The following is a 23,270-nucleotide window of genomic DNA, read 5'->3' on the forward strand; positions in this document are numbered from 1 at the left end:
GGGGTTCGGGGCAAACCAGACCTCTTGAGCACAGACGTGACACAGCAGCCCGGAGCCCCCCTGCCTGTCGTCTCCCCAGCCCCCTTGTGGCGGGACCCCTGCCCGCCTGGCCAGCAGCTCCCCCTTCTGCAGAGCGGCTGTCCTCACCCCGATGGCACTGAGCTAGTGGCAGGAGTCTCGCTGCTTGGGGCCAAGCCACAGAGAGAGGGTGGATGTTTAAGGCAACAGGTTCAGGGGTTTGGGGAGAAGACCTCCCCAGGCTCAGTTCCCCGCCCCATCCCGCCAGCTGTTTGTCCGGGAGCAAGTCCCTTGCCCTCGCTGAGCTTCAGTTTCCTCTTCTGCCACAGGGGCACAGCAGTCCCCACACCGCTGGGTATTAAAGAGTTGCTGCCTCTAACGGAGGCGGCCCAGTGCCTGGCACCACCACGGGCTCCGGGTGTTTGTTGAATGACTGAATGAAGGAACGGACGTGGGCAGGCTGACAGGGCTCTGCATGCCCCAGGCAACGGCACTGTCGGCCCCGGTCACCAGGGCGCCTCCCGGGGAAGGGACCCGAGACCCAGCACACTGGCTCAGAGAGCACTGGACTGCGAGTCCAGAGCCCAAGTCTGGTCTCCTCCCACCCGTGACTCCTGCTTCTCTGAGTCTGCTCCTCACCGGTTCACCGCGATTCTCACTGCTGGTAAGGACAGCCGGGCGGGGACGGGGGCCAAGTTCTCAGCCAAGGGGGGCTAGTCCGGAGTGTCCCTGCCTTCCTACCTGGCAGAGCGGAGATGACTCAGGCTCTTCTAAAATCTGTTTGAAAAATTATACTAGAAAACGTGTAAAGTCTCACAGAGCTTAGCATTTGTGCCCACTGGACAAAAATCCATCCCTACAGGAACAAATAAACATTTTTCTTCATTTGATTTCCGTTCCCAGGGCAGGCACTAGTGTTCGAGGGCCTCAGGGAGGCAGGTTTAGAACAGGTGGCTCACAGGGGGCTGGGAACAGGTACATCCTGGGTCACCTTGGGTTGTTCCCACTGTGGGATGTCAGGGACTTAGAGGTGCTGCTCTGGCAGGAAACTCAGCGCTTCCAGGACCCAGAAAGCCCCGGGGACAGGTGCAGGCAGGCAGGGCCAGGGGGGCGGGGTGCGGGGGGCGCCAGCTCAGGAAGGAGCCAGATAGCAGCCCTGGGAGCCCTCCCTCCCCTCGTGGGCAGCTCTTCACCGTTGTGAGCATGTCCTTTATTTATTATGCCAAGAGAGGACTTCCCTGGATTAGAATCCTCCCGCCAATGCAGGGGACACAGGTTTGATCCCCGGTCCAGGAAGATTCCAAGAGAAGCACCACAAGAAGCCCGCACACCGCAACGAGAGGGAGACCCACGCATCGCAACAAAGACCCAGCACAACCAAAACTTCAGAAAAAACGGAGAGCATTCTCGGCTCAGGCAGCCCCTCGGGGCCAAGGGGACGTAACAGGGACCCTCAGGTTCTTGGGCCACAGGCTCCCTGATTCCAGGGAGCCCCCAGAAGCCCCTGAAGAGCGAAGGCGCGTCATCCGAGGTTCTGGGCTCGCCACCCGCTGGGGACTCTCAAGAGCCCACTGACCTCGATTATAACGGGAAACCCAGCAGCAGAAGCTGCCCTGGGCCCCCAGGGGGCGGTCACCAAGGACTCAAGTCCTCTTGATCCCTGGCCTTCTCTTCAGCTAAGAGCAGAGTGGGGGTGGGGGGTAGGCTTCAAGGTGCCTCGGAACAAGGGAGAGAGAGACAGGGAGACGGCTGGAAGGTTTTCCCTCTGAAGGTTCAGCCCGCAGGGCACACAATGAGGGGCTCCGCAAGGGGCAGAGGAAGCACTGGCCCCCTTCCCGCCGTTCCCCTCACGGGCCAGCCCCCTGCCTCCGAGCATTCCTCCAGCTTGCCCTCCTCCTGCCTCCTCCTCCCGTGGTCCAGGCCATGCCCTCTTGGGCGTCCACCCCTGTGACCTCCGGTCCCCCATCCACTGGCCTGCAGCCCCAGTCCCCTCGCTCCTCACCTGTGAGTTCCTGGGCCTGGTTCCTTCCCCCAGGTAACGCACACTCAACCCCCAGGAGTCACCTCCTCCGGGAAGCCTGCCAGGATGTTCCACAGACCCAGCCCTTACACGAGCTCAGCCCTCACTCAGTCCTGTCCTGACAGCTACCTTGGGCACAGCCAACATACAAGTCCCCTCGACGCAGGTCAGTCCTTAGGACGCATCTGGGGAGTGGGAGGGCGAGCTGGGGAGGGCATGGACTTCCAGTAGTAAGCTCCCCTGCCCACCCGCATCCCTTCCCACACTTTCTAACTCGAGTCGAGATTCCCAGCTCCTTGGATTCCTGATGGGCATGTAATCCTGTAGTTCCTGACATGCAGGGGCCAAGCAGGCAGGTCCTAGGGGAACCCAGGGGGCCCCACCTGTCAACAGAAAAGGGCCTCTGGGAGGAAGGCAGGACCCCCAGATCTCAAGCTCCCAGGGCACACCCAGCACCCAGCACGCCCTCAGCAAATGTCACCAGACTGTTAGGAAGCCAGGTCCTGAGGGGACAGCAAGGAGCCGGCCTTTGGAGCGGGAGGGACAGCCTACAGGTGAGACGGAGGCCAAGCCACCCCTCAGGATCTAGGCGGTGAGGGGAGGGCCTCGAGCTCCACTTGAGGGGGCTGGGGCCCACCTCAGGGATTCCAGGTGGATTCCAACAGCAGCAACAAAATAACGACGACAAAATAAACATAACCCCCACCCCCGACACCCAGCCGCCAGCCCTGCTCTCCGTCCCTCCAAGGACCCAGGGCCCCCAAGGCTGGGGCCAGCCTGGAGCTGACCAGAGACGGGATTCCAACCTTGAACTTGGGTTCTCCATGCACAAGCCTCCTACCTTCCCTCAACAACAGACTTGCCCCCACCCTCACCAAGCTGGGATTGGGCCCGCCCCTCGCCTGCGAAGCTCCCTGACCTGCCATCGCCAGGACCAAGCGGGGCGCGCTCTCTTGGGAGGCCAGGGCCAGGGCCAGAGCAGCAGCGTCCACCACGGCCCTCGCCATGCTGGCCACTGAGCGCCCGTCACGGGCTGGCCAGGAGGAGGACGCCAGGCGGGAGGCAAAGCCCGACCTGCCCAAAGACCAAGTCCGAACAACCGGCGCGCCAGTCGCCGTTTCCGAGTCATCACAGGCTGAAAGCGCGCTGAGATGCCGTCCACAGGCGACGTGCGCGGCTCGGTCGCGTCCGACTCCGTGCGGCCCCCTGGACTGCAGCCCGCCAGGCTCCTCCGTCCATGGGATTCTCCAGGCGAGAGTGCTGGAGAGGGTTGCCACTTCCTCCTCCAGGGAGGTCTCGCCAACCCAGGGATCGAACCCGAGTCTCCTGCGTCTCCTGCATTGGAAGGCAAATTCTTTACCACTGTGCCACTTGGGAAGATGAGGTAACTCAGGTTACATAAAACATGTTATTGAAGCTAATGTCACCAGCTTTTTTATTGTTTTTCATGCAGCTGCTGGAAATCTAAAATCACATTTGCAACTCCCATGCTGGGTCCCGTGGTGTCTCCACCGCAGGGACAAGGAGCCCAGAAGCTCGGAGCAAACTGGGGACCAGGCTGGAGCGAGAGGGCACGCCTGGGGGCGGGGGCACTAAACAGCGGGAAGCAGCTTCCCAGGCTCTGGGTCTTCAACCCCACTGCCCGAGGGGCAGGGCCCGTGCCTGGGCTCCCGCTCCCAGGCTCCCTGCTGCAACTGAGGCCTCCTGGCTCCTGAGGCTCAGGCTAAGCCTGGCCAGGCCTTAGGGCCCTGTGCTCCTGGGGCCCAGCCCTCCGTTCAGAAGGCCTGCTTTGCGGGGGGGTGCAGGAAGCAGGGAGGGCGCGGGAGCCCGGTGCCATTGTCCTGGCCACCCCACCAGCGACTGCAAGGCCAGAACGCCCCTTGGGGCTGCCACCCCCCACAGGGCAGACTGCCAGAAGCCAACAAACAGCACTTCCCGCCCAACCCACGACCCCAGTGTACGACCCCAACTCACGACCCCGACGCATGACCCTGTCACACCTCCTGGGTTTTGCCAGCTCCTGAGCACCCCTCCCCTCCCCTCCCTCCCCACTCCTCTCCCCGCCACCCTGCACCCCCTCCAACCTGCAGTAACAGCCGCCTGCGAGGGCACAGCCGCGGGGGCAGCCACAAATCCTCCACTCTACACCCTCTCCTCTATTTACACCGGGCACACAGTAGCAATTCAATCTGAAAAAGTGCCGTGTTTTCGGAGGCGTGCAGCCCGAGAAATTGATGTTTGTGTTAATCAATCTTGTAGGAGCCTGCGGGGCTCAGAGAGGTGCGACAGCAGAGAATTCTTCTATTGATTAATTGGACTCCGAGCAGGGAGGGGAGGGGAGCGGGGGAATCAAGCACTCCAAGCGCCTGAGAGCTTTGCAGACGGGCGGGGTCTGGCCCGCCCCCATCTCTGCCAGCCCGAGGAGCATCTGGGGGGCCTGGGCTCGGGGCCCCTCTCACTGCCTCCAGCACCAGCTGGGGGCCAGGACTCCTGACTCCCTGGAGGACTTTGGGGTGACCCCCTTCCTGTCTGAGAAGGCTGGACCAGGGCACACCTCTGCCGCACACTGCCCTCTCCACTGCCCACCTGGCTGGGTCTGACCGCGCTAGAGGTCCAGGCCACCACGCCAAGGGGTCGGCACATGGTCCCACGGCCGGTGCCGACAGGGCCTCCACCCAGCACCCCTCACCAGAAAGCCTCTGGGCTGGCCTGGAGCTGCCCGTCTGCTGTCTGGGCTGTTAGGAATGAGGCAGGCACTCGGGTCTCAGAGCCAGTCTGTGCCCATTCGAGATGGCCGGCCGTAAATCCTAAGGGCGCACCTTCTGGGTCCAGCGGTCCAAGCACCAGGCTCTCTGATGTTCCAGGAGCATCAGTTGACCTCTGGGGCCCGGGAGAACCAGGAAGCGGCAGGTGGGATGTGCAGGGAAGTGACCGGACGCTCTGCGTCTGTAGGGCTGATGCAGACACCGAGTCTGCCTGCCTCTCACTGATGGGGAGAGCTTCAGACCCATCTTACAGAAGAGAAGACTGAGGCTGGAGAAGGCATGCCAGGACCAGAAAGCGGTCTCAGGACCCCAGGGCCAGGGCTCTGTCCTGAGGCCGCTGGTCCCCAGGAGTCCAGGGCCATGATGTCCTCCTCCTCATCACCCAGGGGAACCGTGGGGACACATCAGGTAGGCCCACTCCCAGGCCTCCTGGGAGGTTGGCCATCTGACCTTCCCAGGTGGCTGAAGGTTTGTTCGGGAGGCAGAGTATGTGTCCCAGCAGGCCCATCACGAGACCATGACTTCATCCCTTCCTGCCCAGGCCGGGGCCTCAGGGGCATCACTCACGTGAAAACAGCCACAGTGGAAAGCGCGTTCGACTCCTTCCTCCTCTGTCATCACAGCACCTGCCATATGCCAGCTGCTCTATTCTCAGTTCTGATGGGACCTTTGCGAACAAGGCCCTAGCCTGGAGGCATCTGCCCCGTGTCTCCCGGAGGCAAAACCACAGCTGAGCAGCAAGAGGGTGTCTGCCTCCTGAACAGTCATCCCCAGGCCTCAGCTTCCCCATCTGTGAAGTGGGTGTGGAGAGAAACCCAGGCAGTGGCCACCACCCAGGACACTGTGCTGGGAAGCCTGCTGGCCAGCATAGGCTTTGTCTGGAGCAAATGCGACCTCTACCCCACTTGATGCAATGTGCTGGAAAGGGCGCAAGGACTCCTGTCCTCGCCTGCCTTTGGGGAGCCCCCGGGTGCTGGGGGAAGCCTGGATGCCTTAGACGGCCATGTGCTGCCCTCAGTCAACCCTCCCCTGGCTGGCTGCCTCCCCGTCCAGGGGCTCCCCCATGACTCGGGAGGGCTCAGGGCTCTGGGAAGGGCCAGGCCATGCTCTATGCTGAAAAGGAAGTGGAGTTTTAAGACTGGGCAAAGGGCGTTTTTTAAAACTTGCTAATTGGGTAAGTCTTGCCCCATTTCCCTACACAGGCTCGCACGCACACACCCATTCACATATCTCTGATTTTCCCACACACAAACAAAATGTGATCTCTGTTACTGCACAGAATGTCCTGTTTAGGTTGACGTGAGCCAAGAGGGATGACCCCAGACTGTCCCACCACGAAATGCACTTCCAGGAAGAGCTTGATGACACGGGGGCATCCTCCCACTCGCTGAAAGCCCCCACTATTGAGGAGAGAGCCACTTGAGTGGGTCCAGAAACATTAACGTTCAAACACAGACAAGTTATAGACAAACCCAAAGGACAAAAGAAAAACAAACTTGGAGAAATATTTGCTGCGTGTACAGCCGGAAAGCATTCTCCATTATTAGAACAGAAGAGGTCCTAGGGACTTCCCTGGTGGCCCAGTGGTTAAGACTCTGCGCTTCCAATGTAGAGGGCACAGGTTCAATCCCTGGTCAGGGAACTAAGATCCCACAGGCCTCCTGGCACGGCCGAAAAATAAATAAATACAAAAACAAAACGCACTCTCCAGTTCATTAAAAAAAATTGAAAGAAAAAAAGGGTCCTACAAGCACATAATGAGGACGGTTATCCCATCAGCGAAAAGTGGGCAAAGCGCCTGAATACCCATCTACTTACAGTCAACAAGCATTTCAAACTGTTTAAGTTCACAAGATGCAAATGTTAAAAAGACATCTCTTACTCTTGATGAAAGTGAAAGTGGAGAGTGAAAACGTTGGCTTAAAGCTCAACATTCAGAAAACGAAGATCATGGCATCCAGTCCCATCACTTCATGGGAAATAGATGGAGAAACAGTGGAAACAGTGTCAGGCTTTATTTTTTTGGGCTCCAAGATCACTGCAGATGGTGACTGCAGCCATGAAATTAAAAGACGCTTACTCCTTGGAAGGAAAGTTATGACCAACCTAGATAGCATATTCAAAAGCAGAGACATTACAACATTACAACAAAGGTCCGTCTAGGCAAGGCTATGGTTTTTCCTGTGGTCATGTACGGATGTGAGAGTTGGACTGTGAAGAAGGCTGAGCGCCGAAGAATTGATGCTTTTGAACTGTGATGTTGAAGACTCTTGAGGGTCCCTTGGACTGCAAGGAGATCCAACCAGTCCATTCTGAAGGAGATCAGCCCTGGGATTTCTTTGGAAGGAATGATGCTAAAGCTGAAACTCCAGTCCTTTGGCCACCTCATGTGAAGAGTTGACTCATTGGAAAAGACTCTGATGCTGGGAGGGATTGGGGGCAGGAGGAGAAGGGGACGACAGAGGATAAGATGGCTGGATGGCATCACTGACTCGACGGATGTGAGTCTGAGTGAACTCCGGGAGTTGGTGATGGACAGGGAGGCCTGGCGTGCTGCGATTCATGGGGTCACAAAGAGTCGGACACGACTGAGCGACTGAACTGAACTTACCCCTCCCAAATCAGCATGACTGTTAACATCTAAAACTAATAAAATGGAGGGAAAAGGCACTCTGTTTTCCTATTTATTGTCCTGGAAGGAAACAGGGCAATTTTCACACACACACACACCATCTCACTCACACACACGCACACGGTCACGTGTGGGCACCTGCTGACTTGGGCACCTCACTTCTGGCTCGCTCCACTGGAGTGGGTCCTTAGGCTATTTGAATGAATTCTGGCTTTTGTTATGGCAAAAACAGTCAAATCGAGGGCTGGGGCGGGGTAAATAAATTATGGTGTTTTTATGTAATGTGACAGCGATGATGGTTTAGTTGCTCAGTCGTGTCCGTCTCTGCGACCCCGTGGACTGTAGCCTGCCAGCCTCCTCTGTCCATGGGATTCTCCAGGCTAGAATACTGGAGTGGGTTGCCGTGCCCTGCAGGGATCTTCCCAACCCAGGGATCAAACCCACATCTCCTGCAGCGGCAGGATTCTTTACTGCAAAGCCGCTAGGGAAGCCTGTATAATGTGACACCTCATGGTTATTTAAAGGCCTGTGGTAGAGCTCATCATGGATACAAGGAACACAAGACGGACATCGTAGAGAGGCACGATCCTAACGGCACTTCAGTGCGGATACGTGATACACACACACACACACACACACACACACGGGAAAGGCTTAAACACCTGTGCCACAGGCCGTGCTCTCTGGGTGGCAAAATCGATTTTTTCCTCACTTTTCTCTTCTTTCGGTTCTATCTCTTGCACACTGAACCTGAGTTTTTTCCCACAACCAAACTCCAAAACTTGCCTGTTTCCAAAGCTCTCCATGGAACCCAGGAAGGAGCTGCAGAAGGTCCCCTGGCCTGCAGCTGACCGCTTGAACTTCATAGGTCACTGGCCTCGGACAGCACCTGGGAAGGGGGTGACACCTGACCCCCCTGCTTGGGGTCTCTGAGGGTGAAACTGGAGCGTGGCTATGACTTGGTCTCCCGGAGCAGAGGCCACGTCACTGGCTCAGTTACAGGCGGTGGACTCTGAAACCTCCAGGTGACCGAGCGGCTTCTCAGCGCCAGAACGGGCCGCCAGGGAGGGCCTGGGGCTGGACCGCACGTGTCACCCCGCCACACGGGCAGCGGGGGAGGGCTTCCTGGGCACGTGGGTCCAGGGCTGAGGGCGGCGAGAGGACCCTGGATACGCGGAACAGAGGGGCAGGGCGACAGGCAGAGCGGCAGGAGGACAGCATTCTGGGTGCGACCGAGCCGTGAAGGCGGGGACGCTGCGGGGGGAGGTGGCCTGACGGGGTGGCCGTCAGCCAGCAGACCCCGCAGGAGTGACCCGGGCAGGCCGCGGGGTAGGGCCACCGGGTGGCAAGAGGGAAGCAGGCACACGGGTCCATCCAACCTTCTCCCTGGACTGAGACGCTGAGTGGGGCGCGTGAGGGCCAGTGAGATGGACGGACTCAGGGCCACATGGCAGACGTCAGGCGCCCAGGCTGGGTGTCAGGGCTGGGGAGGCCAGCCCGGGGACAGCAGCTCCCGACTCCCCGCTCCAGCCTCGGCCTCTGTCCGTCCGGCAAGCTCACCCCCCGCAGGGCCTTGGCACGTGCCGGCCGGGGCCTGGATTCGCTTTCTCCAGGGCCCTGATGTCTGGCTCTGCCCTCACCTCCAGATGGAACCTGAACCCCGAGATGCCGTCTCTGACCTCCCGGCTGAAGTCGGCCCCCGACACCACCTGTCCCGTGTCCCTGCCTCCTCTGTCCCCGTGTTATGACTGGCCTCCTCCTTCTAGAAGCTGGCGCACCCACCCACACCACATGTCCACTCACCCCAGGAGCTCCCAGCTGAGGGCCCACCCGTGCCCCAGATCCCGAGACGCGCCCTCACTCCCACAGAAGCGCCTGCACACTCAGGATCACGCCTCCTGTGCACACATCCGGTGGGGTCACTCCCTCTTACAGAGGAGTGCCCAGCCACGCTCAGTCCATGCTCTGCTGGCGGCCGTGGTCAGCCCAGGGCCGCGTGTTCGGGTCCCCCGGGCCCACTCTGGCCACCAGCCCAGAATGGAAGGAGAGAACTGGGCCCAGCATTCCAAGGTCATGGGCCAAGTGCGGAGGATGCTGCTCCCCAGTCGAGCAAAGGCAACACCAGGGTTACTCCAGGCTAAATAAACAAGAGGACGGGGCAGAAGGGACGCGTGGACACAGCACGTCAGCCAGCCGACCAGCGGGTGCAGCAGCCAGGCCTGCAGGGACGTGGGCAGAACCGTGGGGTTCGCTCTGGCCAAGGGGCTGCGGGCTGGGGGAGCTGCCCGCTGGCAAGGACAAGGCCCACAGTAAGCCCCTCGGGGCCAAGGGGCCCTGGGGGAGGCCTGCCTGGCCCCAGCCCCTCCCGTCCTGCCCTCAGACCAGAAGACGGACCCTTGGGCGGCGTCTGCCCTCTTCTCCAGGCGCGGTCTTTTGGAGGGGCTGCGGGGCTGCAGCTGGCCTGGGGCAGGTGGGGCTGGGGGGCCAGCTGCCCTCACAGCCTCTCCAGCCTCCACGTGTCCTTCTGGGTCCGACGGAAAGCACAAAATGAACCCAGATTCTGCGGAACTTTGCGCCCCCGGAACCGGAAACATAGCTCCATTCTTCTGGGAAACAGGCTTGTCTCAGAGTCTGAAAGACCTATGACACCAACGCCCAGCAGGAGCCCTGCGGTGTCGAAGATGCAGGAACAGCTCCCCCAAGGTCCAGAGGGGACAGAGCAGGGCCAAAGCCCAGGTACAGACCCCCGCGGAGGAGCTGCTGCCCCGGAGGGTCCGGGCTCTGCTCAGCCCCACCCGGCCTTCAAGAGGGGCCCATTCACAGACGCAGAAACCGAGGCTGGAGAGGGCAGTGGGCTTCCTGACGGCCCCAGAGATGTGTCCCTGGAATCCTGGAGACATACGCGATCTTATTGGGGGAAGGGTCTTGGCAGATGTAATTACGTTAAGGATCTCAAAATGAATCATCCTGGATTTCCGGGGGGATGGGGGGAGGGAGGGGAGCTACAACCAGTGACCGAAGTCCTTATGAGAGACAAGAGAAGGGGCCACGTGGAGACGGAGGAGGAGATGCGGCCACAAGCCAAGGGCATCTGCAGCTACCAGCAGCTGGAAGAAGTGGGAAGGACCCTGCCTGGGAGCCCCTGGAGGAGCGATGCCCTATGACACGGGATCTCAGACCTCAGGCCTCCAGGACTCGGAGAAGGTATGCCTCGGTGGTGTTCAGGCCCCTGGTCTGTGGGGTCTTGTTACAGCAGTTGCCAGAGCCCAGGCATACAGCTTCGCTTGCCCCCGAGGACAAAACGGAGATTCAGGACGGTGGGTGGGACCCCAGAGTCTGAGCTGAAGGCAGCCGTGCGCCACCCTGGACAGATAGCCCCAGAGAGAAGGACCACACCCGCCTGCCTTTACTTAGGCTCCGAATACCCTCCAGCGTCCGGCCCAGCTAAGTGGGAGGTACCCAGGGACCACCTCCCTGTCTTTGCAGCAAGCCCAGGGGCCCAGTGTGGCTCTCGTCGCCTCTGTGGGCAGCAGGCTGAGTCTGGAGCCTGCAGGGAACCAGGGACGTGACCGGCCGAGGCTCAGAGAGGCCGGAAATAGCAGAGGCCGCTGGGGCAAGGGTGGGGTCGTTGGGTCAGGGCAGGAGGCTTCAAGGAGACAGGCTGGGGCCAGCACCATCCAGGAGCCCCCCACCACCGCCCCCCACCCCAGCCCCCGTGGGACCTCCTCAGTCACGCCTGCCTCTGGGGCTGAGCCCTCACTGTGCACGCGAAGTCCAGGCTGGGGCACGTGACCCCAAGGATGACACCCACCCCTGCTCTACCGTGACTCCCCTCTCTGGTGCTTGCTTCCTCATCCTCAAAGGGGAGGACACCCCAACCTCGGGGTTCTGGGGAGGCCTGAGATGGTGCAGAGCCGACCCCGTGCGTGGACACTGCTGTTTCCACCCCAGGCTGGGCGGAGGGAGATGCCGGAAGTGGGGCGAGGCGACAGCGGTGACCTCCCCACCTGCGTCACCCGGGGCAGCCCCAGGGAGACGCCTCGTGCTCATCACCCCCAGGGGACCCCCCAGCCCCCTCCAAGCCAGGCACAGTGCTGGCCCAAGCCTGGTCCCCGCCATCCAGCGTGCGTACCCAGAGCTGCGAGTTCAAATTTCTGACGTACGCTTCTCTCCAGCGCAGCATCTCCCACGTGTGGGCCAGTGGAGTCCACTGGGAGGAGCAGGCTCTGGGCTGGCCCTCCCCCCGGAGACACACAGGCAGAGCCCCGCCAGCCTCCGTAAGCGCAGCACCTGGAGCCCCGGACAAGGACGGACGGAGGACGGAGGGACAGGGCAGGGGCTGTGAGACCCGGGAGGAGCACTGAGGCGGAGAGGCTGCTCTTCCCAGTCAGGCCAGCCCCGCATCCCACCTGATGACTGCGGCGACCCTGGGGGCCACATCCTCCACGCTGCCCACTTATGCCCTGAGAATCCAACCCAGCCCCCGGCCCCTCCCCGATGCCTCTGCAGCCGCCCGGACTCCATCTCTGGGTCTTCCTGAGCGTGTCTCCTCCCTCCCGGTCCTGCCGGGCCCTGCTCCTTCCTGCCCAGGGCCTTTGCACAGGCTGTGTCTTTTTCCTAGAGCGCTCTCCTTCTTTCCTGGGCAAACTGTGACTCCAACTCCAGGTCTTGTCCTTCCCTGCCCACTCCCTAGACAAGCTCCCTCAGCCCCTGAGGCTCTTCTGAACCTAATCCAGGAATCATTTGTTCACTGCCGGCTCCCTGGCCCCCACCCAGGCCTGGAGGTCCAGAGTGTGGGGCCACATGTCTTTGAGGAATGTCTTCTTGTGGGGCTGGGTCGGGGAAGACACACAGCGGATCTTCAGCAAGCACTGACCCCCTGAATGAAGGGTGAGGGCTTCCCCTGTGTTTCCACCCACAGCTGAGAAGAGAGGTTAGAGAGGGGGCGGTCTCGCCCTGACACCTACAGGACAGGGCTGGACCTTCCGGGGCAACTCCCCTGGTGGTCCCAGCGCGACACCCGTCCTCACTGGCCTGCCAGGGGACGGACCTGCAGGCAGGAGAGACCGGTGCACTCGACCTTTCTCCTCCACAGGGCAGCACTTCTCAAAGTGCGTGTCTGTGCAGCTGTAGACCCACGGGGGCTGCGGGCACCACTCCAGGGGATGGGGGTTTGGGAAGTGCCGGATGGGTGAAAGCGTTAGTTGCTCAGTCGTGTCAACTCTTTGCAACCCCACGAACTGTAGCCCACCGGGCTCTGCTGTCCATGGAGGTCTCCAGGCAAGAATACTGAGTGGGTTGCCATGCCCTTCTCCAGGGAACCTTCCTGACCCAGGGATTGAACCTGGGTCTGTTGCAGGCAGAGTGTCTACTGGGTGGGTGAAGGGGGAGCGGAATTCTTTCCCACAGGACTTAGAGCTTTTAGGCCCTCTGCTCACCGGCCCGGGGGGAGAACCGTAAGCAGAACTTCGCACAGGGGTGTTTCTGCACCCCCATGGAGGGCCGCCTCAGTTCCCTGGCAGGCGGCAGGGGCTGACCTGGACTGTGGTTACCCAAGCGTGTTAGTCGCTCAGTCGTGTCCGGCTCTGCGAGCCCGTGGCCTGTATGCAGCCCACCAGGCTCCTCTGCCCATGGGATTCTCCAGGCAAGAATACTGCAGTGAGTAGCCACTCCCTTTTCCAGGGGATCTTCCCGACTCAGTGACTGAACCCAGGTCCCCTGCATTGCCAGCGGATTCTCTACCATCTGAGCCACCAGGGAAGCCAAAAGGTGCCTTCAAATCCCTGAATCTCAGCTTTCTCCTCTGTCACCTGGAGAGAGCAAAGCCCAGGTCCCAGGGCAGCAATCCTCCATGTACCCCCTGGTCACAGCTGCATGCAGAGGTGAGGGTGGTTTCGATGGGCCTGAGAAGGAGAGCAGCAGGGAGCATGTGCCCTCCCCTACGCCTGGCTCAGCCTTGCTCTGTGTAGCAGCCTTTTTTTAAAAACTAAATTCTTTCCAGTCTCACTTACAGGGTGAGTTTTGGTGCCCCCACGCAACGGGTGCATAGATGTTTCATCATTTTGAGTCCCCCAGAATCCCTGCCAAACTGGACCCACCAGGGCCAAGAACGAGGAGGGCTGTGTTCCTTCCCAGGCTCCAGGGCCACACCCCTGCAGCCTCTGGGGAGGAGCCGGGTGCCCAGCCAGGGCCACGGGGGGCGGCCACGGGGGGCGGCCACGGGGCTCAGGGTGGACAGAGGCAGTAGGTCGGTGCGTGGACCCATGAGAAGACGAGGCGCAGCACCAAGTGCAGCGGGAACCGGCCCACACGGCCGCTCGTTGGACAGGCCGGCCTGGCAGTGACTTGTCTGAACGTTTGTCTCCCCCTTCTGGAGCCCGAGGGCTCGGGCCCGGATGCAGAGGACACGAGACACAGACACCCCCATCACATCCTCCCTGTCCCCCCAGCCAAGGGCAGGACTCCTGGAGGTGGGCACCGTCCCCCCTTCTGTCCCACAGATGACTGAGGAGAAACAAAGCAGAGCCCTCTGCCCGGCTGCTTCTGCAGCCTAAAGCAGAGCTGGCGGCAGCCTGGGAAAGTTCTGGAGCGGCCGTGAGCCGGCCTGCGGAGAGCAGATGACCTGTGTCCGGGTCCCGCCTGGTTCCCCCCCTCGGGGCCTCAGGACGCTCGCAGGGAGCTGGTCCTGGGATATTTATATCTGGGAGGAAGGGCAGCCCCATGCTTGGTCCACAAGGAGCTTCCTGTCCATCGGGGCCATGGGGGCCAGGGCAGGACCAGAGCGCCCGAGAGGCCAGCCAGTCACGCACGAACGGCCTCGGGCCAAGCGCCAGCCCTGGGAACGCACGGTCCCCTCCACTCTCCGCACGTCCGGGGTCAGCGGTCACTTTATTAATAGCAGCCCCCAAGAAGAGGTCACCCGCCCCCTGGACCGGCATCACCCTTCCTGCGGGCTCGGCCGAGCGACCTGGGGGCATCCCCGGGAGGGACGGCCAGGGGGGACAGCCACCCTGCCTGCCCGGGGCTCTGGACCCAGCAGAGGGAAAAGCAGGCTCCTCCTTCCCACCATCAACTGCATGACGGCAGCAATTTCGTAACAGCTCTTGGTGGGGCAGAAAGAAACTGCACTAACTCTGTACTGTGGCTGAGCGACACGCCCCATCCTCAGAAACACGACACTGAGCGACAGGGTCTCAGAACCACACAGGACATCCTGTCTGAAAGCATCTGGGCCATTAACACTCAGAGAAGACCCTGGAAAGTCAGCCACTCACCTGGACCTTCCTCCTCCCCTGCACAGCAAACCTCTAGATGAGTCCTCTACTGCCAGGAAAAGTCATGAGAAACTGAAACTCACACACAAAAAATAAATAATTAGTGCTGGTCCTGCCCCGGGCGCCCCCCAAGTCACTGAGAGGCCATTTCACGTGCAGCAATTAATAGGAAATATGAAATCAGCAAAAATGCAAGAGAGTGTGCTGATCAGAGTGGGTGGTTGGCAAGAGTAGGGTTACTTTGCTCCCGTGTGGTTTAAATGCACAGGCAATGAGGAGGTTTTCCACGTATTATGAAAAAAAAGCGGACTTTTTGAAAGAATTAACTCCAGGAAAAGCGTCCAGGCTACACCTGGGTAGAGGTTTTGTGCATCAGGAACCCCACAAATCTGATGCCTCCCCCACCGGCACGGCCACCAGCCCCCAGCATCCTCTGGTACCTCCTGGCATCTCTGGGGCCCAGGAGCCTGGGCTCCAGACCCTGCTGCCCAGAGCACCCGGGGTGCCTCCTGCAGGCACTCTCGAAACGCCCTGAACCTCCGTTTGTCTATCTGGCAAAGGGGACAGTAACAGTCACCCACTACTGAGCCCTCCCTGGGAGCCAAACTCTGAACTCCAGTCCCGTCGGGGAGGAAACTGAGGCTTGGCCGTTAGGTGACCTACGTACAGGGCCCCAGAGACCCAGACTGGACAAGCAAGAAGGCTCCGCTTCTCAGGTTTACAGGAGGTGGGACGCAGGCCCTCCGCGGCAGAGAGGAGGAGACAGCCCGCGCCCCCTCCTCCTGGAGCTCCCTGCAGACAGCAAAGCGCAGGCAAGGGGCCGGAGCCCCCACCCAGGGACAACCCGCCGGCCACTCCAAGGCCAGCAGGATGGGAGCCAGCCAACAGGGCCCTCCACCAGCTGGGGCCTGCTGGGTCCCGAAGGCCCCTGCTGAGGGGTGGCCGTGAGCAAAGGCCTTGAAGCCGACCCTCGGAACCCCAGCACTGCCTCTGAAACACTCGTGATGGCCCCAGGAGGTTCCCGGGTCACCAAGGCCTTCTGTCCCCAAAAAGCAATGGGTCCTTGGCACCTGTCGCTGTTGCTGGGAATGTCACCGCTCTCCACTGCCCAACCGAGGACCTCCCAGGAAACTGGAAGGGCCGCGGGGGCCAGCTGGTCAGCAGACAGATGGAGGTCTGGGAGCTGGAGGGAACGGGGTCAGGGGCTAGGCCAGCCCACGGCCGTCAGCCCGGCCCCAGGCAGCCCGCCGATGTCTCCAAGACCAGTCCTGAGTCCAGCCCGAGTTCTCGTCCCACCAAGGCCCGGCCTCTGCGGGATGGGGCTAGGGGAGGGAAGAATGCCCCCACGTACGGGCCTGCCCCACCTGCAGGGGCCTAGAACCCCGAGCTGTGAGACAGGCGGAGCCGCCACACCGAGGGCTTCCCGGGAAAGGGAGACAGCTGCTTCGGGGGCCCAAGCTGGCCTCAGGCTTCTTCCAGCCACCTGGCTCCTGACTCTGACGTTCCCCAGCCCAAGTGCAGGCCTCACCAGAGAGCGGGAAAACTGAGGCTGTCCTGAGCCGCCTGGCCCGCAGGGAAGGCACTGCAGTCAGGGCAGCAGCAGGGCTGAGGCTCCCACCCAGCCCGAGGCGGTCCTCAGTCCCTGTGGTGGAGTGCTTCCGGGGACTGTAAGTGGACTCGGGGACCGGGGCGTGCCCAGCGTGGACGCCAGCTGGTCCGGCTGGGACCAAGGGCTGCTGAGGCCCCGGCCTCCTCTCCTCTGTCCTTGGCCCTTCTCCCCCACTTTCTCCCCTCCCCTGGACCTTCTCTTCCGCATCCTGTGCAGACCTGCAGAACCGCCGTAGATGACTCAATGCCCACCCCTGCCCCCGACAAGCCCTCGTGTTCACAAACTCCATGGCCCCCCCTCAGGCTTTCCTTTCAAGAGGGTGGGGAAGCGTTCTACAACTTTGTTCAACACACATGTGCTGTGTGTGCGTGCTAAGTTGCTTCAGTCATGTCTGACTCTGCAACGCTATAGACTGTAGCCTGCCGGGCTCCTCTGTCCATGGGATTCTCCAGGTAAAAATACTGGAGTAGGTTGCCATTCCCTTCTCCAGGGGATTTTCCCGACTCAGGGATCAAACCTCCATCTCTTGTGTCTTCCACACTGGTAGGCACGTTCTTTACCTCTAGCGCCTCCTGGGAAGCCCTTGTTCAACACAGAAGTGCCCAAACAAGCTCCTTCCTTGTTCCCACAGGGCATCCCAAGAACTAGAGTCACTAAAACACGTTGGAAGGTGCTTCATTCCTGGGCAGATGACAAGAGCCCCCCTCCCCTGTTCCTGCAGTTGCCAAATGTAGCAAGTAAAACCCAGGGCAGTATCACAGAAACAATGAATACGCCATGTCCTAAAAAATGTTTGAGGCATCCTTACACTTTTAAGCCCTCACCTTTTATCTGACATTCCAATCCAACCGGAGTCCGGTATTTAATCTAGCAATTCCACCAGGACATTTGCAGAGAAAAGACTCATAGGGGCCCCAGGCTTCACCAGGGCTGGAGGGGACCCCACACTTCTCACCCTCCGGGTCTGGGTACCCTCCTCCCAACAACCCAGGCAACTACAGGTGGAGGGGGTGGAGCTCACTCCGCAAGCCACGCCTCTCCCGCAGCTTCTGAGAAACAGGCAGGACTGGGTGATCTCACCCTCTCTTACTTCTGGGACTTTTCTGGGCTTAGCCCCTGATTCCATGCGGGGGCCTTTAGGGATGACTGCTGGGGATGGTCTAGTGAGTTCATTCCCAGGGAACTCAGGTCCGGTGAGGGATGGGCGTCCTGGAAGCACCAGCAGGCCCCAGGAGAAACAGCCTCGGTAAATGCAATCCGGGAACCCCGGTCTGCACCAGTCCCAGGAGGAAGCTGCTGCCTCCAGGGTCCTCCCCGGTTGGTCCTCTAGACCCTGTGAAGACCCTCTGGCTGCCTTCCCTCACAGGCAGCCTCCACCTTATTCTGAAGGTTTCCCTGGTCAGTGTCATCACCTCAAAGTCCTTTGCATGAGGTGGAGTGATCCACTCTCCACCCAGGGCAAACGTAGGCTGTCAAGACGGGGGTGAGTGGGTGCCCGAAAGGCTTTGTGAATGCGGATTCCTAGGCCTGACCCTGGACCCCCAGAGTCAGACTCTGCCCAGGAATCTGCATGCAGTCAGCTGCCCATGGGGACCGGGAACCTGGCAATGGGGAGGTGACGTCACCAGGGCTCTGGACCACTTTGAATGGAGCCTCCCATGTGCCCAGACTCGAGGGTCCCGGGAGGCCCAAGGCTGGGGGGTCGTGTGCAGAAGCCCTGGCTGTGGAGCAAGACCGTAGACTCCCCCAACCTCTCACCCTGCAGCCTGGCTCGAAGCCCTCTGCTGCCCACTGGAGGGCTGATGTCCACATTACACACCTCGGCCCATGTTGTCAGCTAGACGTGCGGGTGCTGATGGCACCATCCTCGCAGGAGGTCAGTGGTGTGGGGCCACCAGGGCCTCAACACACAGCGGGTGCTGAGTGAAGACAGCAGCTCCTCTCCAGCGGGCACTCGCCCTGCCCTGAAATGCCCCCCCAGGCAGGGGGCATCCAGGTTGGGCAGGGGCGGGACCCAGACAAGCCCGGAATACAGAGGAATAGAAGGCGTTCTAACACAGCCAAGGTTTGGAAAAGCGGCCCAGGGCCCTTCAGGTAGTAAGTGGCAGCAACGTGCTGGGTCTGGAAGCAAAATGCTAAGGCGCGGCAGGCTGCCCATAAGAGCCGCGGAACACTGCTGAGCATGGCTGGCAGTGGTCTGACGGTGGGTACGAGTCACAGACCCCGAGGTCTGGAACTAAGGGGGCCCGGCCGCTGGGACTGCGCGGGCAGGTGGACAAAGCAGTGACCCAGACAGGGCTGATGCCTCTTGCAGCTGCCCACGGTCCTGACCGGCTCCAGAGTGACAGCCAGGCCTCAAGCTACACCTGGGGAGTGCAGACACGGGGCAGCACACCCGCTCCCAGCTGACCCAGTCCCCAGTGGCTGCCCGCCTGTCTCCCGGTCACGGTCTAGGCTATTTCCTCCCAGGATAATTTGCAAACTGGGTACAGCTGACCCCTGAGGACCCGGTGAGCTTTCCACCTGGAACTAACCGGGATCTTCCCGGGTGGCGCTAATGGTAAAGAACCTGCCTGCCAAAGATTTAAGAGACGGGGGTGAATCCTTGGGTCGGAGGATCCCCTGGAGGAGGGCATGGCAATCCATTTCAGTATTCTTGCCTGGAGAATTCCAGGGACGGAGGAGGTCTAAGGAAACCGGCCAACCTGAAACTTCTCAAGGGGCGGCTGGCTGGCGGGACGCGGCTGGCGTCCTGCAGGCCGATTCCACCCCAGAACGCTCGGCGTCCCCAGGCTGGACCCACCGGCCACACCTCGGGTGCTGTCTCCGCGCACACATACGACGTGACACTGGGCGCGTGTGGGCGCCGAGGCGCGCGCGGAAACTGTGGACACGCGGGCGTGTCTGCACACACGTGCACACGCACAAACACGTGATTTACCGGAGGCTCGCTTCCCGCGCACACGCGGCCCCGCGCCTGCAGCCTCGGGCCGGGAGCCGCATAGCTCGCCGTCTGCACTCCGGGGACGGCCAGCACCCGAAGCTGCAGAACTGTATCTTAAAGCTACAGGCTAAGGGCGGGGTGGGTACAGGAATCGCAGAAGCCGGCACCGTGTAGACCACAGCGAGCAGCCGGCAACAGACCGCCCGCCTTTCGACCCCGAGCATGCGCGGAAGCCGACGGCCGTACCCCGGGAGCATGCGCACAGCGCGCCCCGACACGCCCACACCCACAGTTCCAAGCGCGGGGCCACGTCCGGAAGTTCGTGCGGCGGCCCTTCCTTCCTCGCCCTCTGATTCGCTACAAACCACTTCCGTTTCCGCAGACGGTTTCGCGCCGTCTCCTGACGGGCCGCGAGGCGTGTCGCGGTAGGAAGTGCGCGCCCGCCCTGTTTTGTTTCCGGGGGAATCTCTTGTCTTTGCGGGACGCTGGGCTTCCGGGTATTCCTCTCAGCCTCTGATTGGCTGCTTTTATGAATATATTAGAGCACGAAGGCTTTTTTAATTTTTCTCCCTTTTACGGAAGCAGTCTTTTTTCTTCACGCTACAATAAGTAGAAGTTTAGGATGAGCTTCATTGTGCCTCCATGTTGGATGCAGCCGCCTCCAGCGGCGCGAAGTTAGTCACCATAAGCAAAAGGTGGCTATGCTACAGGGCTTTAAATATGGAGCGCGCAGAAGTTAAGTTGTGTTGTATGAAAGGAGAGAAGGTTAGCACTCCCCTTGACAAGGATGGAAGAGGCTCTCGGGCCTGACAACACGCATACGGTTAAGGCATTGCCACCTACTTCGTGGCATCTAACCACTGTTTTTTTCAGTTTGCACGGCTCGTGGCTGTGCACACAAGGGCCTGTGATGCGCGTGGGTGCACGGCGTGTGCGGCATGTGGGCACACGGCTGTGGTGTACGTTGGTACGCGGCGTGTGCGGCACATGGATACACGGCGTATGCGGCACGCGACTGCACCGCGACAGCGCAGGCAGGGCGTGTGACACGAGGCTGTGGTACACGTGTGTGCCGCGGGGACAGGCACCTATGCGACTGCACTCCCTCCGCTCTTGGAGCTGCTTGGCTTTTTTTCATAATACAAAGCGGCCCACGGCTCTCGTGTACCTGGAGCAGGTGTGTCTCACCTCCTCATCCCCACCCAGCCACAGAGTCAGGGGCACGGCCAGGGACGGACACCGGGCATCAGGACAGCCAGGTGGCTTCTATTTCCCGTCAGTATGTCTGAGCATGGGCGCAGGCGCAGGGGCGGGGAGGCTAGGCAGGAGGCCCGGGTGGTCAGAGCGGGTCCTGCAGGTGGCTGTAGTCGGCGACTCTGGTGGCTTCTCTCTCTGTGGCTCCACTGGTAAAGAATCCGCCCGCAATGCGGGAGACCTAGGTTCGATTCCTGGATTGGAAGATCCCCCGGAGAAGGGAACGGCTACCCAGTCCAATATTCTGGCCTGGAGAATTCCTTGGACTGTATAGTCCGCGGTCGCAAAGAGCCGGACACCACTTTCACTTCAGCATCACAGACATTCAAGGAACAAATAGTAACTGAGCAGCCCCACTCTTTGGGGAACGGTCCAGGCAGGAGAGGACCCCAGCCCCAGGAGCTCACATCCTAGACCATTCCAGAGTCTTAGTGGACACTTAAGTGGGGCAAGCAGAGCAGGCGGCAGTGATTGGGAAGGTGGGGCCCAAGACACCCGGGATCAGGACTTAAGGGAGGCAGTGAGGAGCCACGGGGACTTCTGGGAGGATGGTCCAGACCAGGAGAGCCAAGTGCAGAGGCTTTGGCCTGCCCAGCCAGTGTGGCTGCAGAGTGGGGTCAGAGGGCAAGGGCTATTGGCCAGGGTACCAGGGAGCAGCAGAGGGTTTCCCACAGCTGAGGGACAGGGCCTGGCAGCTCGGAGGGCAGGGTGGGAGAAGGCCGGGGGCTGGTCCAGGTGACGAGAAGTGGTCACTTGGGACACATATGAGGTCTGTGGGACTTGCTAACAGTGACGGTCGGGCGCAGGAGGAGCAGGTTTGGGGAGCTGGGGGGCTGCGACTCAGCCTGGACTCCAGGAAGAGGGTCTGGCCTGTGGATCTAACGCTGTAACTCGTCAGCACACAGGCCATGTTTAAAGCCACGAGGCTGGTAAGGCCACTTAGAAGGAGAGCGTGGACAGAGGTGAGTGAGGCCTGAGGCCTGGCGGGGCCGTCCCCGCAGTCTCTGGGGGTCAGTCTGCTCCCCCCGACCAGCCCGGCTCTCTGGCCCTCCCACCATCTCCCGAAGGCCTCACCTCCACCCTCCCCGCTCCCCTGCACCCCAATCTTTTGATGAACAGGTATAACGTCAGGAAAACACATGTGACCTTGAAATAGGCCAAAGTAAGATGGCCAGGTGTCCAGTCCAGAGTGCCGTGCAGAGGTCCCCACTGTGGTCTTAGGGCCGTTTCACAACCATCATCGCAGGCCGTCCACATACCCTCATCCTCAGAAACGTCAAACTGTGCCCCGTGGGATGTCCATCATTAGCGTCCTATGGATTTTTACCAGTTTTGAATCCCTCTGCAAACCCACTTCCTGTTGCCTGTGTAGAAATCTCCTCTGAACCCGTCGTTGCCTCTTACAGTTTCCTCCCTGACTTGAGGAAACCCCCGCCGAGTGTGCGCTGGTTGAGTGGTCGTTTGCCTTCGTGCCACCCCTGCCCCCTCCCACCCCAGTAACAGCTGCATGTTAAGGAAGGTTAAGTGCTTCTTTGGGAACAAAATTACAAGACAGGAAATTCTTTATTTTCAAAAAGAGAATGCATTTTTACATAAATCTACAACAGAGAATTCAAATGTAGAAAAAATAAACTATATTGAAGGACACGGCACTCTGCACACATGCCCCTGCCCTGGGGCAAGTCTGACACCAGAACCAACAAAACCCAAAGAACCTCAACCTTGGTCCAGGGAAAACCAAGGCCGCCCCTGCCATGGGGCCTCAGCATCTCCCGCCCAGACGCTCAGGCGCTGCAGGCTCGGGGCTCCCTGCGCTGGAGCGGTTCATTCCTATGACAGCCAAGCCATCGGCGTTTCTGCTTCTGAAGGGGAGGCTGGGGGAGCACCGGCCAGGTTGTCCCCAGACACCTGTGACTGTCCATGGTGCCTCCTGCTTCCTCACCTGCAGGGCTCCCTGGAGGCCAAGGACTGGCCTCGCCACCTGGACCCAGGCAGGGGACACACCTCCACCGCAGAGGCCTCAGGACACCAGGTGGACCCACTGCAGAGAGGGGCCCCCGTGGACGGCAGCAGCTCCCTGACCGCGCTGCCCTGCAGTCGGCGCCCCCAACTCCCACAGTCCCGCTGGCAGGAAGAGGCCCCTGATCAGAGCCTAGGTGGGCAAGGCGGGTGGATGACACCATCTCCCTGTGAGGAGCCGGCTCCTGAGCCCACCCGTCCTGAGGCTGGTGGTGGGGGGACCAGACCAGGGCTCCCCGCCCCTGCCCTCGCCAGCGTCTGCCATAGACCACGAGACATCGAAGAGGCCTGGGCGTCTCTGCAACGAGGAAGCCTACTGCCTGCCTGCAGCCCCACACCTACGCGCCGCGAGCCGGCAGGGCATTGGCTAGTCCTCTGCGGTCCTGGGCTCTGCGGGATGGAGTGGACGTGTCATTAGGGGGATCTGTCAAAAATCCTTTCAACCTCCTGCCGACTGTGAGACTTCTCGTAAAAGAGCCACACAGAGAAGAGCGCCGGGTGAGAACTCGGCTGCCACGTGTGCACACGCGTGCTCGGCTGCCTTCAGCACGGCTCAGGGTGCTGCTTGTCATGTGACCAGCCGTGGCACCAAAGGAAGCACTGAGGGTGGTCCCCATGCCAACCTCAGGGGGGCAATGACCCCAAAGCACAGGCTTTTCCATGGCCATCACACAGTGAGCGCTCTGTGCTCCCCAGACAGACTCAGGACACGTGGTCACAGGCAGGACGCTGTCG

At 60.7% G+C, this 23,270-nt stretch overlaps 2 long non-coding RNA genes and 1 other non-coding gene across 4 annotated transcripts; 2 read left to right on the top strand and 1 right to left on the bottom strand.

The window, feature by feature from the left end:
* Positions 1-6,509: 6,509 nt before the first annotated feature.
* Positions 6,510-9,528, bottom strand: LOC147362275 (uncharacterized). Its single transcript, XR_015136073.1, has 2 exons — positions 9,239-9,528; positions 6,510-8,324 (listed from the first exon to the last, which is right to left on the bottom strand). It is a non-coding gene; the product is annotated as an uncharacterized LOC147362275 (long non-coding RNA).
* An 81-nt stretch (positions 9,529-9,609) lies between these two features.
* Positions 9,610-13,441, top strand: LOC147362276 (uncharacterized). Of its 2 annotated transcripts, none has more exons than XR_015136071.1 (2): positions 9,610-10,639; positions 11,616-13,441. It is a non-coding gene; the product is annotated as an uncharacterized LOC147362276 (long non-coding RNA). The 2 variants fall into 2 exon arrangements; XR_015136070.1 differs by having other exon boundaries at positions 9,615-10,639; positions 11,611-13,441.
* Positions 13,442-20,005: 6,564 nt separating this feature from the next.
* Positions 20,006-20,131, top strand: LOC147362277 (U6atac minor spliceosomal RNA). Its single transcript, XR_015137517.1, has one exon. It is a non-coding gene; the product is annotated as a U6atac minor spliceosomal RNA (small nuclear RNA).
* The last annotated feature ends 3,139 nt before the right edge of the window (positions 20,132-23,270 follow it).

This window comes from Bos grunniens, chromosome 11, assembly GCF_055505025.1.
Source record: "Bos grunniens cultivar Pamir isolate PY7600 chromosome 11, Bosgru_T2T1.0, whole genome shotgun sequence".
In the NCBI taxonomy this organism is placed as follows: Eukaryota; Metazoa; Chordata; class Mammalia; order Artiodactyla; family Bovidae; genus Bos; species Bos grunniens.